General features: G+C 48.2%; 1 long non-coding RNA gene and 1 pseudogene across 1 annotated transcript in view; one reads left to right on the plus strand and one right to left on the minus strand.

Moving 5' to 3' along the window:
* Window positions 1-18,650, plus strand: part of LOC135206912 (uncharacterized) — a 377,133-nt gene that overhangs the window by 92,465 nt on the left and 266,018 nt on the right. The window lies entirely within an intron of this gene.
* The window catches only part of LOC135206909 (cysteine-rich protein 2-binding protein-like), a 147,321-nt pseudogene that overhangs the window by 6,490 nt on the left and 122,181 nt on the right, over window positions 1-18,650 (minus strand).

Genomic DNA, 18,650 nt, shown 5'->3' on the forward strand with positions numbered 1-18,650 from the left:
GCAGCTCGCTGACGAAAAGCCTTTCGCTCTGACCAGTTTCTGAACAGTCTGAAGCCAGTCAGACTGAGAGCGGGGAGGTTTTTGTGGTACCTGTCGAAGTGGGGCTGTCTGAGTAGATCGCTCCTTAGGGGTGAAGCAATCTTATGGGTGAACAGTCCACCAGCCATTGTCCAGCACCCTCTGTGAACCAATCTTTGTGCTGGCCAAAGTGAGCTACAAAGTCATCCTCGCGGAATCTGACTCTGCGAACTTTTTTAAAGTGAAAACCCAGAATCTTGAAGGGGGGAAACGCGTATACGTCGAGTCCTTTCCAATCGAGTAGGAGAGCGTCTATCCCTATTGCTCCTGGATCCAAGATGGGCGAGCAATAAAGATCCAGTCTTTTGTTCTTTGAAGTTGCAAACAGGTCTAAGTGAGGCCTGCCCCACAACTTCCAAAGGCTCTGGCAAACATCTTGGTGCAGAGTCCACTCTGTGGGAAGGACCTGATCTTTCCTGCTGAGGAGATCTGTCCTTACATTTCCTTTCTCCCTGCACGAATCTGGTGAGAAGTTTTATCCCCCTTTCTTCTGTACCACAGAAGAAGATCTCTTGCTGTTTCGTACAGAGAGAAGGAATGCGTCCCCCCCTGTTTCCTGATGTATGCCAGAGCCGTGGTGTTGTCCGAGTTTATCTGCACAACTGCTCCTGTCACATCTGACTCGAACTCTTTCAGAGCAAGCCACACGGCTATTAGTTCTTTCCTGTTGATGTGCAGGAAGACTGGTCCCCCACCCAGGTTCCTGACACCTCCTTGGTTCCCAGAGTCGCCCCCCAACCTGTTTCCGACGCATCGGAGAACAACACCAGGTTGGGTTCTGGGATTGAGAGACAGTCCCTGCGAGAACTTGTTGGGATCCGCCCACCATGCTACCTCCTTCTTGATTTGATGAGAAATTGACAGGGAGAACTTCAAATCCTGAGAAGGACGACTCCAATTCGATGAAGAAAGAATTGGAGTGGTCTCAGGTGCAACCTTCCTAGGGAAACAAATTGCTCCAGTGAGGAGAGCGTCCCCAGCAGACTCATCCACTCCCTCACTGTGCATACTTCTTTCCCTAAGAAGGTTTTGTTACTTTTTCGAGTCCCCGGGCTATCCTCTCCTGTGACGGAAAAGCCCGAAAACTCAGAGAGTTCATCTGGATCCCCAGATAAACACACTCTTGAGCGGGAATCAGACTTGACTTCTGCAGATTGACCAGAAGTCCTAAGGAATAAGTCAAATCCAGGGTTTTTCTTCAAGTCCTTCAGACAACGCATCCTGGAATTGGCCCTTATAAGCCAATCGTCGATGGTAGAGCGAAATCCTCACCCCTTCTAGGTGAAGCCATTGTGCTACATTTCTCATGATGGCCGTTAAAGACTTGGGGGGCCGTCGAGAGGCCAAAAACACAGGGCCACTGAATTGGAAAATTCTTCCCCCCACCATCATGAATCTTAGAAACTTCCTCGAGGAAGGATGGATTGGTACGTGGAAGTAAGCGTCCTGTAAGCCCAAGGACACCATCCAGTCCCCTGGACGGAGTGCTGCTAACACCGAGGCAGTGGTCTCCATCGTGAACTTCTTCTTTTCGACGAAGAAGTTCAGGCGGTTACGTCCAACACCGGTCTCCATCTCCCCTGAGGATTTCGGAACTAGGAACAGGCGGTTGTAAAAGCCTGCCGAAGATGATCTGCCACTAGTTCGATCGCCTCCTTTTCCAGCATCTGATCTACTGCTAGTCGGAGGGCCTGATTCATGATGGGGTCCCTGTATCTGGCCGTCAACTCCCTCGGGGTATTCGTCAAGGGAGGCCTCGAAGAGAACGGGATGAGGTAGCCCTTCCTCAATATTGACAGGGTCCAGGCATCTGCGTCTTTCTGGGCCCAGACTCCTGCAAACTGTAAAAGCCTGGCGCTACAGTTGTCTGAAGGACTTGAGTCTTACTTGGGAGGGTTTGATTGACTTCGTAAAAGTCCTCCCTCTTCTATTTGGTTTCCGACCTCTGAACGAAGAGGATCTAGAGGTAGAAGCCCCTCGAAGGGTTCCTGAGAGGTCGGCTTTGCTTTCTTCGTCTTAGTCTGGAAGGCAGGACGCGGCTTCCTTGCAGACTGCGCTAGAAGGTCCTGCGTAGCTTTGGCAGAGAGAGCCTTCGATATGTCTTGAACCAGGTGTTTAGGAAACAGCTGCGCAGAGAGAGGAGCAAAAAGCAAAGACGATCTCTGTGCATGCGAGACAGACTTTGTTAAAAAGGAGCAAAATCTGATCTTTTCTTCAAGACCCCTGCCCCAAACAATGAAGCTATTTCGCTGGCCCCATCCCTCACCGATTTATCCTCCGGAGAAAACGGGTCCCGGTCCTGAGTTTTCTTGGCTAGGACTCCGAGGGACCAATCGAGAAAGTTGAAAACTTCCAAGACTCTAAAAATGCCTTTTAGAATGTGATCTATCTCATTCATGGCCCACGTAGTTTTGGCCGAATTCAAAGCTGATCTTCTAGTGGCGTCTACTAGTGCCGAAAAATCTGCGTCAGCTGAAGACGGAAGGCCCAGTCCCAAGGGTTCTCCTGTCTCATACCAAAATCCTGTCCGTCCGGAAAGCTTCGACGGAGGAAAGGCAAACATAGTTTTCCCCGCTTCTTTAATTCGCATCCATGAACCGAAAACTCTTGAGCGCTTTCTTCATAGAAAGGAGTCGGTTTCATTCTCACACACGAAGATCCTTTCGTTGCTTTCGCTGTGGAGAACAACGAGTGTGGAGAAGGAGGAGCAGTAGGGCTCAAAGACTCTCCGAACTCCTGAAGGAGAAGCTCTGTGATCTTCTTGTACGAAGAACTGCTGCCGATGTATTAGCTTCTTCCTCAGAGGCTTCCTGGTCTTCTTGAAGAGGAAGAACGAGGATGAGGAGAACGAGGAGTGAGGATCCTATGAGAATCCTTAGATGATTTCCTAGCTGGGGTACAGTGCGATGTAGGAGACAAACGTCTTGACTGAGGAGAAGAGTCCAAAGGAGAGCGGCGTACAGGAGAACGACGAGTTGTAATAGGACGCTTATCCGAAAATCGAAAATTGTCTCATCTCGCATTCCTTCCTAAACGAAGACAAACTCTTAACAGCAAAAGAGGAAGGACTCCCTTCCCTAGAAAGACCACGTCTATCCCTAGGGAGCTTACGAGAGGGAGAGCGCCTACTAAAATCCTGGCGCCGATCGTGAGGACGAGCGGCTACTAGGCGCCGAGCGCCTATCAGTCACGGGCGCTTAGGGGGAATCCTGGCGCCTACCAAGCGGAGAAACGTTGCTAAGATTAGGGCGCCTCTCAGGAGCAGGGCGCTTGAGAGGCTCTTGATGCCTACGAAGCGGAGAGTGGCTTGCTATGCTCCGAGCGCTTTAAACGGAACAGGGCGTTCGACGAGATCTTGGTCCTTACCAAGGGGAGAACGTCTGTAAGGCTCTGAGCGCCTAACAGAGGGGACCAATCAGGAGTAGGGAGCCTCGAGAACGAAGAGCGCCTACTAGGAGAACGAAGCAAACGAGGTTCAAGGCGCCTTTCTCCAGGAGAACAGCTACTAAAAGAAGGACGCCTACCAGGCGCAGGGCTCCTACTAGACTCTTAATGTCTTACAGGCGAGGAGCGAACTCCAGTGCTGAGCGCCTACAAGTCACGGTATCCGACGTCCGACGACAGTAGTCGGAAGGAGAAGCGCGCCTACTTTTCAGAAGGGCATTCCCTAGGTTCTCTGAGAAGGCGAGGAGAAGAACGACGGACGGGAGACGACGAAATAAGTCTTCCTTGACCTGAGCGACTCTCTCTTCTTGCACGAACTCTAGAAGGAAGGAGAAACAGAAGGGCGGAGCGTCTACCTGAGGCAGGAATCCGATCTGGGGAAATATTCTTCATAATCCCAATGAGCCGCCTATCCGACGATTGGCGCCTCGACACCTCCGAGAGGGAGCCACGGGAGTGGTGCTCTTGTGAAATCCTACGATGTGTAGAAGCATCCTCAAAAGAAGGAGATCGCCAATTACAAGGAGAGCGATCTTCCGACGAAAAGCGCCTCGATCTCTGATAGGGAGAGACAAATCCTTCCTTCTACGGGATCTCGATGCCAAGGAGTCCGCCAAGCTGTGATCTGAGCTTGTAGGCCCGCTAGCACTCAAGTAGGTGAGTCCACAGGATCTTCTTCGAAGCAAACCTCAGAGCGAGGAGCGGGAGAGAAGAGGGCGATCACAGGATCTCCTAGGCTTCTTTGCTTGCAAGGAAGCTACATCAGAAAAGTCTTCTGGGCTGGACGCTAAAGTACTGAAGGGAGCCTCCGTAGCCCTCTTCAACAGGCGGAAAAACACTGACGAAGAATATCCTTCTTCTTACGATCCAAGGCAGCCTGGAGCGAACTTCAGGATCTGCCGAGGGGACGCTCTGACCGGTGGGGGCTCTCCCTAGCCCTCCTGCGGCTTTCGACTTTCCTCCTCCACTGGAACTGGGAGTCTGGAAGAGGTCTAGGCCTGGAGGCACTAAGGAGCCGGTCAGATGCACCCTCCACATCACTGGGTACACTGCACTTATCATCACTGACACTCTTACTTGATCAGTACGAAGAGTCTTGTCTTCCTTAGTACACAAGGAAGCTTTTGAGGCCGCCGCCTCCGAAGACGAATCTATGGCTTCAGTGCGGGGAGCAGGAGCTGAGACCTGGGAGGAAGGTTCTAAAACTACATTAATGTTAGTTTCATTCTCATCATTCTCGACCTGCTCGAACTCCTGGAAGAGGCTTTACGTACCCTATCCCTTTTAAGTTTCCTAATAGAAGAAAGAGCCTTATATTCATCTTTGTTCAAAACCTCACATTCTTGACACGGGTTACTAAACGAACATTCATTCCCCCTACATTTAACACAGATAGTGTGAGGGTCAACCGCAGCTTTCGGTAACCTCACCTTACATCCATCAGTCAAACATACTCTAACAAAACGGAGGTTTTTGAAACAGAATCAAAATCAGACATTCTACAGGAAAATCCAGCGCAAAGTCAATAACAGTCCACAATCAGCGTATGCCAAGCCAAAATAGAGCGAATACGTCACCAAAAAGTCCAAATCAATCTCCAGGCAAGCGAGAAATGAAGAATCTATCGGAATGAAACGACAACAGTTGTTATCGCTTCAAGCGACAGAAAAAATCTGGCTGGAGAGATAGATTGGTTTCATACACCCGCCGCCCAGCGGCGGGTAAGGTAGACCACCTGACCTACCTGTCGCGTGTGCCGCGAGATTTGAAATTCCGTCGGGAACGTCGGAGACTATAGCTAAGTATATATCTGGCAGGGAAGTTAATGTACAAAACTGTGCATTGAATACGGAAGACAACTGATGTATGTATACTAATAGGTACAGCATTCTCAGAAGCTCATGTAATCCTATTTGAGTATAAAATAATTACTGAAATAATATATCAACTAAAGAGGAAAAACAATTCCATACAAAATCTGAGAAAGGAATATAATCATGTTACTCTGATTAGTTAACTAGTATACATGGAAATATATAGGTAGTAGCCAAAAGTAACTGCTAATCTATAGAAGTGATATAATTACCTAAGAGTGTAGGGACTGTGAATGAATGAAGGTGGTTCGTTTCCTGAACCAATAAGTTTTGTTAAAAAGCTTACATTCTTTTCCTCCAAACTATGATCTTCTTTAACAGATATCTGAAAAGAAATACAATAGGCAAAAATGAAAACTTAGAAGATAAAATTTCAACTTCTACTGATGGAAACCATTACTTTATATACTGCATTGCCTTTCTAATTTTAGTCTTAGCAAGGCCATTACAAGTTCATTTTATTCAGCTACTTTTGACAGTGGGTGATGTGGGAGGAGACAGAGCAAAAGGTAAAAAAATAAAGCATGGAAAATACAGTATAAAAGTACTATCACGTACTGTACATATAAAGCACCTACCCAGCCATACAATAACAAGAAAATTGAAAATTATATACAGAAACTGTCTACTATGCATAGCATCAGAAACTGTATAGTATGCATAGTTTAAGTGGAGCATGACACATCAGATAACAATGAAACTCTTATCATGAACATGAAACAAACTTTTCCAATTTTTACAATGGTATATTTTGACACAAATATATGTTTTTCCCTGCAGTATGTAAAATTACCAAATCCTATGCTACAAATTACCTGTTTGTTCCGACACGGCATCAACCTTCGGTCCCCTTTACAATAGGACGGTACTATGCGGCAGCTGGATAGGTCGTAAGCTTTCGAACAAGGGGTTCGGTAGTTACCTGCTTGTCCGACAGGCCAAGCAGCGCAGCCGCGCGACCGGGAGGTAAACAAATCACTTTTGCTTTCGGCCTGCTGGCGCGTAGACGTGTATCATCGCTCTCTGCCCCGCTTCATCGTCGTTGCTTTCGCGGATGGTTGTGTTTTCTTTTTCTATTTATCTAGTGAAACTGAATTGTAAGTACAATCATTTATATTTATTTCCATGAATTCAATTGTGAATTAAAGGATCTTGGTTTTTCCACGCCCTCCGATTACCCGAGTGCCTGGGACTGAAGGGCGTAAGTGCGGGGGAATTCATTTTTCCCAGGAATGATCCTCGTATTGTGTATGCCTCCGGTGCCGAGGGCGGGAGAGCGCTCGCTCCGAGCTTATATTTTGGTTGGAAATGTGTAGATGAAAATCGTAAGTGCCCTTTTCATTTATATTTTTGACCTGTATGCTCGTTGCCGAGCGAATGCGCTCGGCACGAAAACTTATTCTGTATGGAAGAATCGCAATCGCATGTACAGTATTCTTTTCATGTTCTATATTTATTTTGATTGTAGCAATACTCATTTTGGATCAGTTTCCGCTCTTACCCGGAAATTGATCCTTTCCCCTTTTTATTGAATGAAGTGAAATCGCAAGTGCAGTTCTTTGTTTTTTCATTTTCATATTTTTATTGAGATTGCATTATTTACTTGGATCAATGTTTCCGCTATTTCCCGGGAATTGATCCTTCCCTTTTTTATTTTGTATTGAATGAAATCGCAAGCGCAGTATTCTTTTCATTTTTCATATATATTTTGATTGCATCAATTCATTATGGATCAAGGTTTCCGTTCATAATCGGGAATGGATCCTTTTACCCTTGCGCTCGGTACCGAGGGCGCAAATGCGCTCGCTCCGAGCCCTTATTCATTGTGAAGTGAATCGTAATGCAAGATTCTTTTTCATGTTATTCCTTTTATTATTGATTGCATCAATATTATTTTGGTTCAAGTTCCGCTCAGTCAGGGAATTGATCCTTATGCCCTTGCATTCGGTGCCGAGGGCACGATTGCTCTCGGGCTCTTATTATTATTGTTGGGTACATGGGTGCTGTGCGGGGGTGGGGAACGAGAATCCCCCCCCCCCCCCCCCCACCCCCCCCCCCCCCCGCTCAGCTCCCACAGATGGCCCTTTCCCCTTCGGGGGGGGGGGAGGTTATCTGGTTCTTCTCCTCGCCCGATCCGTCGAGCGCGGGGGAGGGCGCTCGGTGCCCGATGACAATTGTATTCGGGGTCTTCCGCTCGTTATTTCCCGCAGGTGCTATTGCCACGAGGTGGAACCTTGGTGAGGTATGGGCGTCCTTCGATTGGCAGGGCGTGCTAGTGTCCTAGGGGCGGCGGTTCTATGTCTGGGGCCTGCTGCGGTCACCCATGGAGTGGTGACCACGACAACGATATCGACTCCAGGTGACAACGTCCCTCCTCACCCTGGTGTACTCGCCTCACGTGGTAACAGTCTTGCCTACAGCCGCTGTGAGTGCCGTTCGCCGTACAGAGAGGGGGGCGTGCCGCCGCCACTCGTGGTTGCAGCGCTGCCGCGACCACACTTCCGCTGCCCTAGAGCTCTCCCCTGGACCTGCCGCCAGTACCAGGATGTTGCTGGCTGCTGCTCCAACCTCCTGTGTTTCCGGTGCTGCCTGCCGTACCTGCCGATTCTGTACTGACTGTCCATGCAGTTTGCTGCACTGGCTGTCCCTTGCCGTTGCTGCGCTGGCTGTCCCTGCCGATGCGTGCTGGCTGTGCCTGCTGTTCCTGAGATGCCCATACCTGCTGACATCGTCCCTGTTCGTGGTGGTACTACCCAGACTTTGGTCTGTCTGTACAGGTGCGTCCGGGCCCTGTGGCTTCGGCTACAGCAGCCCGGCTCCGCCCTGGATGGCAGATCTTACATCTGTCTGAGGAAGCTGACAAGAAGAAGAGGAGGAACGTCGCCACTTGCATCTTCTTCATCATCGTCGTCGGCTGCCGCACCCTCTTCCCCTTCGACTTCTAAGGCTTCACAGCCGAGGAAGAAGAAGGTTGCCTCCTCCCTCCTAAGAAGTCTCCCTCGGGAGCTTCTCGGGACCCGTCTCACCTCGGTGGGACGGGAGGGTTCCTTCCGCTGGTCCTCCTGCTCCTTCGGGAGCGGGTGGCCCGTCTCTTCCGCAGGAAGAAGACTACGGGGACTAGAGGTGGTACGGCTACACGGTACTGGTCCTCGCCTGGTGTCAGTGGTTCTGCCACTGCATCAGGGTTCGTCTCGGCCTCTCGTTCGCGGGTAGGTACCGAGTGTACGGTCGCTACCAGCGACCGTGCAGCCAGGAACCAGACTGGGTGACAGCGCTCACGCGACTCTCACCAGACCACTCTCGCGCGACCAGCTGGCTACCCGGCGGGATGACGTGACGGTCCACGACCCGCCACGGGCTGAGGCTGGGAAGAGTCCCCCCCGTTCGCCGGTGCCAGCCACGGCTGGAACCAGCGACGTGACGTGCCGTGAGGACAAGCACCGGTCTCACTGTGACAGTGGAGCCTGCAGGTCGCCTGACCGTCGCTCTCCAACAGAGAGCGATCGGGTACGGCAACCAGCACCAGCTCTTCTGACACTCGAGATCGGGGCCGCTGTGCTCAGTCCAGCCGTTCTCCACAGCGAGACGGTTCGACCAGGCCTGCAGCTCGATCGCCACCGCGGGTTGACGATCGCCTGCAGCCCTCCAAGCCTGCTGGTTCTGCCAGCAAGCGAGGAGGGAGCGTCAGGTCTGCCTCTCCCGTACCTTCAACCTCCTCGGGTTACACCGGGAGGAGCGAGGTATTGGAGAGTGATCGTGAGGGGTGCGCCCCTCATGATCCCCACCACGACGCCCTACGTGCCAGGCACGGTTCTTGGACCGGCCAGGACGTATGCGCAAGTGGATGGAGAAGACCGAGAGGGCTGTCGCTGTTCCCCTTCTTAGGAGGAAGGTTCTCGGAATATGCTCTGACTCGGAATATGCTCGGAAGATGCTGTGACTTCCGAGATCCAGAGGAACTTTGCCGAGGTTATGGCGCTGATCGTCAGCACAACGACCTCGGGGAAGGAATCGCCGCTCCCACCAGCAGAGCCACGTCTCGTTTTGGGGCCCGAGATGGGAACCCAAATCGACGGTGGGTCTGCCGCGATCGGAGCTTGCCGACTGTGTTGAACCAGGTAGTCTCTCGTCTCCGGACAAGAAGGCTCTCTCAGTTCTGCCGGTCGAACAAGCTACTTCACCTCCTCTACTGCGACAGAGGCGTTTCTACGTGTCTTCGGACACCGTATTTGAATACCCCTTCGGTCCTCCTGAGAGGTTTCGACCTCGACGAGGACTGGAATGAGTCGGAGGACGGTATCGGCTCTCTCCTGTCAGGTGTCGATCAGCCCCACCCAGACGACGTTCACAGTGGCGGCAGACCCTTACCTACAGTATGAGTTCGTAACCCTCCTCGGGAAAACGTTTTTCTCCTGACGATACGTTTTCCCAGGCTCTGAGAGGCCATCGCCGTAAGGCGATGGCTGCTCCTTTCTTCTTCCAACTGCTAGTTCCGCTGGGAAGGCGAGCCAGTATCCAATTCCTCCCCCTTCCCTCCCTCTCTCCTTACGGCTACGAGGGAAAGGGGAGGGATCCTACAGAGATTTCTCTGTAAGATCCCACGTTAGGGGCTGCGCTACCGGGGGGACCTTCGGGTCCACCTGACGTAAGCCCCCACGGTCGTTGAGGAGGGATCCTGCCCCCTTTCTCGATTTCTACGGGAATCGAGAGGACCACCACCGATATCGTTTGACGAATTCGGTTGGGGGGTTTATTGCAGCAGGAGTGCTTAGAATTCTACGGAATTTCTAGCGCCACTCAGAGTGTTCGAGTTTTTTAAGATCTCCAAACACTTAGGCGAGACCACGGTCCAAAGTGAGCGAGAATCCCCGATAATTGTTACACGATAATCGGGAACCTCGCTTATGCTCGAATTCCTGTAATTTCTAGCATTTGGAAGAAGACTGCTGCTGAAAGAAGAGTATCTCACAGTAGGCGATTAACCTGGAATAGAGAAGAACGGACGGGAACTTCCAGTTTGGCTTGAACTATCGTCTTCGGTATTCTGTTCACCATTGAAGCTTTCTTTTGGGTTTGGGAAAGACTTCTCCTTCACTCTCTTGACTAGAGAACGAAGGCGGGTCGATCTCCAATTCTTATTCTCATTCCTTGAGGGGAAAAGAATTTAGGATGGAGGTCGTGGTACAGAATCTACAAATATACTACGTATATTACCCTCGCGACATGATTCTTTTAAACAGTTGAATTGTCCGGGGGGTAGGCGCATACCGTAGTTAACTCTACGGTTTTGTGACCGAGACGAATTGTATCTTAATTGAACTGCAACTAGGGGTTGCCTGCAACCTCCCAGCAGTTATCAGTTTCGATTTTAGATACTTGGTATTGTCACGACAACACCAAATCAGCTTTTGTATTACCAAAATCCGTTTCGTTTAAATATAAATTGCTCGAGCGTATTCTTTATGCCTCGATGGTTCTAGCCGAACGCATTCCTTCGTGGAAGGGATTAACTGGCAACTCAGATGACGAGTCACCGAGAGCTACTGCGTATTGAACTGCCTGATAGCAGCTCAGTATCAGCTAGGTCTCCGAGATGCACGGTCGGTCACGTCTCTCTCTCCCCTGGTTTGATTGACTACCGAACCGTATCTCTACCAACAATCATGGACTTAGGTCTCTGATTAACGGGGATTCTCGCAATAATGAAGGACCATCTACTGCTGTGACGCTCGAGTGCATCGCCTTCGAAATTGCGAGAATTTTCAACAGAGATATCTCTTGGACTCTTTCATCTTTCTGTTTACCGCACGGTAACAGAAGTTCTGTACTAGTTCTCACGCTGCATCGCACCGCGATAATGCGAATGATTTTTGCAGACATCTGAGTTGTCTTCAAATATCTCGTATTCGTAGGTGTGCAATTATTCATTGTTCGACCCCGAATTAACAGATGTGTCAGAAGACATCGCCTACTCTCCGACCTGACAGCTCACTTACTTCCAAAATGTTCAGCCCATGAGAAGCAGTTCTTCAGGCGAGTATTTCCCTGTGTCTTCATTACTGAAAAGCGCTCCGCTTTTATTGCAACTACGATCCTCACCGGACAGCAATGAATAGCGGTTAGCGTTCTCAGTCTTTGTAGCACAGGTTCAGAATCTTGAGAATCCTTCTCTCGGTTCAGCTGTGAAGACGTATAGGTTTGCATTTTCTGTACACCTTCGTCTTCAACGACACATAGTGTTGTTTCTCCTTAGCTGAGAATCAGTCTATACTATGAGATATCTTGCCATCAGGGACCTCGGTCACTAGAAGGCAATTGACTTTCGCCTGTTGGGCACATGCCTTAAGAGAATCATCACCTCGCCTTCTGGCATCGGTGACGAACAAAAGTTATTTGTTTAGTCTCTTGGCATAACCCTTTTAAGGCGAAGGTCACGTGACTTGCTCGTGTGCTTGGACAACTTTGCCTCCTACAGAACGCAGTCAGTCGGCAGCTGTCAGAGCGCCCAAGTCAGTACGAACTTCGCTGTGGACTTAGCGGTTGTTCCATAACAGTCTTTTCTTCGTCCTAACGGCTTGTCACAGTACCCATACCATCGACACCCACCATTGAGTGTCGGTGTCCTATCCACTACGAGAAGAACTTCACTGCATGGGATAGGAGAATGTGAGACACTTCGCTGCAGACGGATAGACCAGTTATGGGTACAGGATATCACCGAAGTCGAAGAGGGATAGGTCATACGACCATTCCCTTCTTTTCCTCTGAGGTAATTGCATGACTTTTCCTGCGAAGTCAAGCATCCAGGGGATGGGGATCCATGACGCTCGTTTCGTACCGACTTCGTAGCGAAGACATCAGAACCCTTCAAAGGTTCCTGACGATCGGTTAGAGTCCTTCACAATCCCTCCCTAATGGACTTTCCCCACCGCCTTCGATGCGAAGGAGATGCTGCTTTGTCCTGTGAAAGTGCGACCGCGCTTTCTGAAGAAACTCGACATCCCAGGCTGAGTGTTGAAGACTCTTCGTCAGCACCAAGATGACCTAGAAGTACCACTCCCTCGATTACACAAGAACTTCTCCGTGGCGCAGGTACTGAAGGCAGGGTCTGGTACAACCAGACCACTGGGACCTCCTTCTACCTTTTGGATATTGCCCACAGGTCCTTGGATCGTTTTCCTTGGGACCCTGGTGGCTGCTAACACGTTGTGTAGCTAACCCAGACCCTAGCAGGCTGAACAGCATCGAGTCCTGGTGTGACTGTAAGAATAGATAAGTGAATGAGAGAGTGACGCGTTCTCTTCCTATCTTTTTTCTCCCCCTCTACCTGTGGGTAGAGGGATACGGTCATCACCTGCTGGATAAGGACGAGATGAAGGTGAGCTACTCGACAGAGCCCCATCCTATCCCTTTCACTAGGGATGGGAGCGAATATCCACCACTTCCTCACAAGGGGGGGGAGTGGATGCCAACAAGAGACAATCCATAACTTTATGTTGCCTCTTGCAAATAGGAACTTGTTCTTGTTTGCTGGTACGAAGAGATACGCTTGCCTCTCTCTTAATACTTGGTCCAGAGGTCTGACCATTGATCCTGCGGTGCAGACCCCGATCAATCGGACAGAGGCTTGGATCCCTCCCTTGCTCTTACGACCAGGGAGCATTCCAAGGTTGGGCGAAACACCAGTCTGTTCACAAAAGACTCAGATTCCTCCCACAAGAAGTGAGCTCCTATTGTAAAAGGACCGAAGGTTTGTATGCCGTGTCGGAACAAATGACAATTGTGTCCAAAATTGCATTTTCCTAACTATACAAACCTGAGGTCCTTTACACATAGTCCCACCTCATGCCACCCCCTCACTCTGCAGTTTTTGCTTGGGCCAAAAGCAAAAGTGATTGTTTACCTCCCAGTCGCGCGCGCGCGCCTGTCGGACAAGCCAGATAACTACCGAACCCCTTGTCGAAAGCTTACGACCTATCCAGCTGCCGCTAGTACCTTCCTATTGTAAAAGGACCTCAGGTTTGTATATAGTTAGGACAAATGCAATTTTGGACAAATTGTCATTTTACCAACAGCATAACGAATAATAGTTAAAAACTTGTTTGATTTTGTAAAGCTAAATTTCTAAATAAATAAGGAATTAAAAAGCCCAAGACAGAAGAACAGGGGAAGCAGAAAGCACTGGGGGATCTGGGGTTCATGCATCTCCAGCCCTGATGTAGACTTCAATTCTGAAAAGGTCATTAAGTGCATAATTTTTCTGAATAAATTTTGTTTCCTAAAACTTCTAATAAGGAAATGATTAATTACAAAGTGCCCACCAACATTTCTGATTATTTTAAAACTTATTGCAGTGGCATCTTGTCTCAGAATGTGTATATATCACTATCTTGAGTAATTAAAGTGTTGAAAGTTTTAAATTTATCAGATAGCATTTTTAATACAAAAAGAAGTTTCACTTCAAAAATAAACTATAAAAAAAATGGCACATGATAAACTATATTATAATGTGGCTATATTTTTCTAATGTACCTTTATGAAGCATCAGCATGAATAATTTTTTTGAACAAACACAAAATTCAGGAATTACAAAAGTATATATCTGAAAATATAATTAATTTTTCATAGACAAACCAACTACTGTACTTTATATAGGCTTAATCTGTGGTAGTGTCTGGTAATTACTACTACTGCAGATTAATATAATGTAAATCAACGGATTTGCACTGATGCAATTATAATTTCCTAAGTATGAAATTAATTTTTTTACTCAAGCAATCTCATTAGGTTATGTTAGCCTCTAGATGCTAAAGCAGATTAAAATAATGTAAAATAATTGTATTGTTTTGAAGCACTATAATTTCTAAATGATGCAAAAGCATTGCATACAAACAATCTGTATAGTTCTTTAAAAACATGATATTGTTATGATACAATAAAGTTTCATACATACTTACCTGGCGGATGATATACTTAGCTAAGACTCCGTCGTCCCCGACAGAAATTCAAATTTGCGCCACTCGCTACAGGTAGGTCAGGTGATCTACCGGCCTGCCCTGGGCGCAGGACTAGGAAACCATTCCCGTTTTCTATCATATTTTCTCTCTTCCACCTGTCTCCTGCGGGGAGGCTGGGTGGGCCATAATCGTATATATCTGCCAGGTAAGTATCGTATGAAACTTTATTGTATCATAACAATATCATTTTTCATACAATCAACTTACCTGTCAGATATATACATAGCTGATTGGCACCCTTTGGTGGAGGGTAAGAGACAGCTACTTCTGGAATAGACAGGTAAACAACATATGTTGTAGGTATAAATAAAACCTTGGTTCCTACCTGATAGGTGGTAGACTTCGTGGGTGTTGCCCAGTAGTCTGCATCACCTCAAGAAACTTTAGCGAGATATATGATCTATGGCCAAGAGTTCTTGTGGTCTGCCGATGGGGTCTTATCCGCTTACTCGCAGAGCCTGAAAGGACTTTGTCAATGGGTGCTGATCCACTTTATATGACAATACATTATGAAGGAGCATACAACCAATCCCGACCACCTGATCCTAACCACATGTTAGTAATAAAAAAAATTGTTCCGAGTTATCCCCCGAACTCTTCACAACAACCATAACTAAAAAAAAAACACAATACGCACATATGTATACATAAATTTAAAAAAAAATTTTTATACTCATCTAATAAGATATCACAAGAGTTTCTTACTGAACAACAGTGACTGGCCGCCAGTGCGACACCAAGCCCTTTTTGTTAGAAGAGACTCTAGAACATATCTAAAAAGAAGGTAAGTATATACTTAAGGATTGGTGTTGGCTCCCATACCAGGATCGTATCCGCAGACACGAAAGGACCTAGAGAAAAACATTTCTCATAGGTCACACGAACGTCTCTCAAGTAATGAGATGCAAATACTGAGTTGCATCTCCAAAATGTCGTATCCAAGATGTTTTTAAGTGACATACTTCTTGAAACAAGAGAGATGTCGCTACTGCTCTCACTTCATGAGCTTTCACTCTCAAACAGTCGAAACTCTTCGTCAGGACAGATCTTATGCGCGTCTGTATGACGCTTCTCACAAAGAATGCAAGAGTATTCTTGGACATCAGTCTTGTGGGATCTTTTACGCGCACCAAAGACCTTGTCTAGAGCCCCCCATCTGGTGTTTTCTCTGAAGGTAGAACTTTAGAGCTCTTACAGGACATAGAGACCTCTCTGCTTCTGCCTACGAGACCTATAAGCCTTTAACCTCGAAGGACTTAGGCCAGGGATTCGTGGGATTTTCGTTTTTAGCTAAAAACAAGGTTTAAACGAGCAAATAGCTGAGTCCCCTTGAATCCTACTCTATCCTCCAGAGCATGTAATTCACTAATTCTCTTTGCTGTAGCTAAAGATAATAGGAATAAGCATTTCCTAGTGATGTCTCGAATGACGCCAGATGAGGAGGTTCGAACCTTTCGGATGACAGGAACTTGAGTACTACATCTAGGTTCCAGTTAGGAGGAACCGGTTCCTTAGACTTCGTAGTCTCAAAGGATCTTATGAGATCGTGGAGATCCTTGTTATCTGCCAGATCTAATCCTCTATTCCTGAAGATGCCGAAAGCATACTTCTGTATCCCTTTATTGTGGATACAGATAGATGAGATTCTTCTCTCAGGAACAGCAGGAAATCAGCAATTCCGCTACAGAGGTAGTGGAGGAGGACAAAACTTCTTAGATTTGCACCACCTTCTAAAAAAACTCCCACTTTGAATGATATAACTTGTCTAGTGGAGGCTCTGCGGGCTCTCACGATCGCGCTTGCAACTTTACGAGAAAACCCTCTCGCTCTGACGAGTCTTTCGATAGTCGAAAGGCAGTCAGAGCGAGAGCGGGGAGGTTTTGATGATACCTGTGGAAGTGTGGTTGTTTAAGAAGATCCATCCTTCTTGGGAGGGATCTGGGAAAATCTACCATCCACTCCACCACCTCCGTGAACCAATCTTGTGCCGGCCAAAAAAGGGGCTATCAATGTCATCCTCGTCGGCTTGGGCTATCAATGTCATCCTCGTCCCTTAGAAGCCACAAATTTTTTCAGAACTAGTCCAGGATTTTGAAAGGAGGAAAAGCGTAGACGTCTACATGAGACCAGTCTAGTAGGAAGGCGTCGACTATCAGAGCTCTGGGGTCTTCCACGACCGAGCAAAAGACTCCAGCCTTTTGGAGAGGAACGTGGCGAAGAGATACACATGAGGGGTCCCCCAAAGAGACCAGAGATCTTGACACACATCTTTGTGTAGGGTCCAATCTGTGTGAAAGACCTGGTTCCTCCTGCTGAGTCTGTCCGCCCTTACATTCCTTTCTCCCTGAATGACCTTGTAAGCAGGGAGATGTTCCTCTGGGACGTCCAAAGCAGAAGATCTCTTGCCAAGTTCGTAGAGGAACAAGGAGTGAGTCCCTCCTTGTTTCCGAATGTAGGCAAGTGCTGTGGTGTTGTCCACATTTACTTGAACTACTTTGTTTGACACAAGAGGTTCTAGACTCTTCAGAGCCAGGTGTACGGCGAAGAGCTCTTTGCAGTTTATGTGCCAAGACACCTGCACTGCTTCCTAGGTGCCTGACACTTCCTTCGAGCCTAATGTTGCTCCCCAAAACCGTTCTCCGACGCGTCGGAGTACACTAGGCTAGGCTTGGGTTCTGGATTTTCAGGGAGATTCCCTTGTTCTCCTTCAGAGGGGGCAACCACCATTCCAAGTGCGGTCTCATCTCCACGGAATGGGAAAGGCGTCTGAAAGATGTCCGGTCTTCCAACTCCAAGACCTCTTGAGGAAGAATTGAATGGACGTAAAGAAGTCTTCCTAGTGGGAAGAACTGTTCGAGCGAGGAAAGGGTCCCTAGAAGGCTCAGCCATTCCCTCGCCGAAGTCTGTTCCTTCCCTAAGAAGAGAGAGACTTTCTGCAAGCCTTTTGCGATTCTCTCTTGCGAAGGAAATACTCGAAAACCCCGAGAATCCATCTGAATCCCCAGATAGACTAAGTTCTGTCTGGGGGTCAGCTGTGCTTCTCGAGGTTTACGAGTAATCCCAACGATCGATCAGGTTTAGTGTCAAAGTAAGGTCCTCCAAACACTGTCTCTCTGATCCGGCCCTGATGAGCCAGTCGTCCAGATACAGAGAGATATTTACACCTTTGAGGTGAAGAAACCGCCTCGCCACATTCTTCATCAGGCCTTTGTGAAGACCTGAGGAGCTGTGGAAAGGCGAAACACAAGGCTCTGAACTGAAAGATCCTTCCTCCCGTCATGAAACGGAGGTACTTCTTCGATGAAGGGTGGGATCGGGACGTGAAAATAGGCGTCCTGGAGATCCAGAGACACCATCCAATCTCCTTGGCGCATAGCCGCAAGGACTGAGGCTGAAGTCTCCATAGAGAACTTCTCCTTCTGAACAAATTTGTTCAGAGCGCTGACGTCTAGTACCGGCCTCCAGCCCCCCCCGAGGCCTTCGCAACCAGAAAAAGGCGATTGTAAAACCCCAGAGTTTTGATCCAGTACTAGTTCTATGCAGCACAGGATCCTTGTACTTGGCTGACAGTTTCCCGCGGAGTTGAAGTCAGGGGAGGACTGTCCAGGAAAGGGATAAGATATCCTTTCCTTATCACAGACATTGATGAGGCGTCTGTGTTGATACGTGCCCAGGACTCCACAAAATCCCAGGAGCCTGGCACCTACTGGTGTTTGGAGAAGAGAAGCATCACTTTCCCTTCTTAAAGGGACGGAAGGCAGACCTACCTCTCTTCTCAGGAGCCTTCTTTCTTGAGGTTGCTCTGGAGGTAGGGCCACCCTCGAAAGGGCTGAACCGACGTACTCGGTCCTTTCTTTTCCACCGCAGTCGCAGGTCTCTTCTTCCTTGATGACTGGGTAAGAAGGTCTTGAGTCGCCTTCTCAGTTAATGAACGAGAAATGTCTTTTACTAACTGAGAAGGAAACAAAAAGTCCGATAATGGAGAGTACAACAGCGCTGCCCTTTGAGAGTGGGAGACTGCTTTAGTCAAAAAAGCACTGAAGACTGTCCTCTTCTTAAGAAGTCCCGCTCTAAATAAGAGATCTCAAACGAGCCATCCTGTACCACCTTGTCGATACATGACAGAATACACAGGAGAACTTCTGGGTCGAGTCCTTCTGAATCATGGGCTTCTAGGACATCAACCCAAGGGACCAATCTAAGAAGTTGAAAACTTCTAATACATGGAAGAGTCCCT

The sequence above is a fragment of the Macrobrachium nipponense genome, chromosome 31 (genome assembly GCF_015104395.2).
Source record: "Macrobrachium nipponense isolate FS-2020 chromosome 31, ASM1510439v2, whole genome shotgun sequence".
Taxonomy (NCBI): Eukaryota; Metazoa; Arthropoda; class Malacostraca; order Decapoda; family Palaemonidae; genus Macrobrachium; species Macrobrachium nipponense.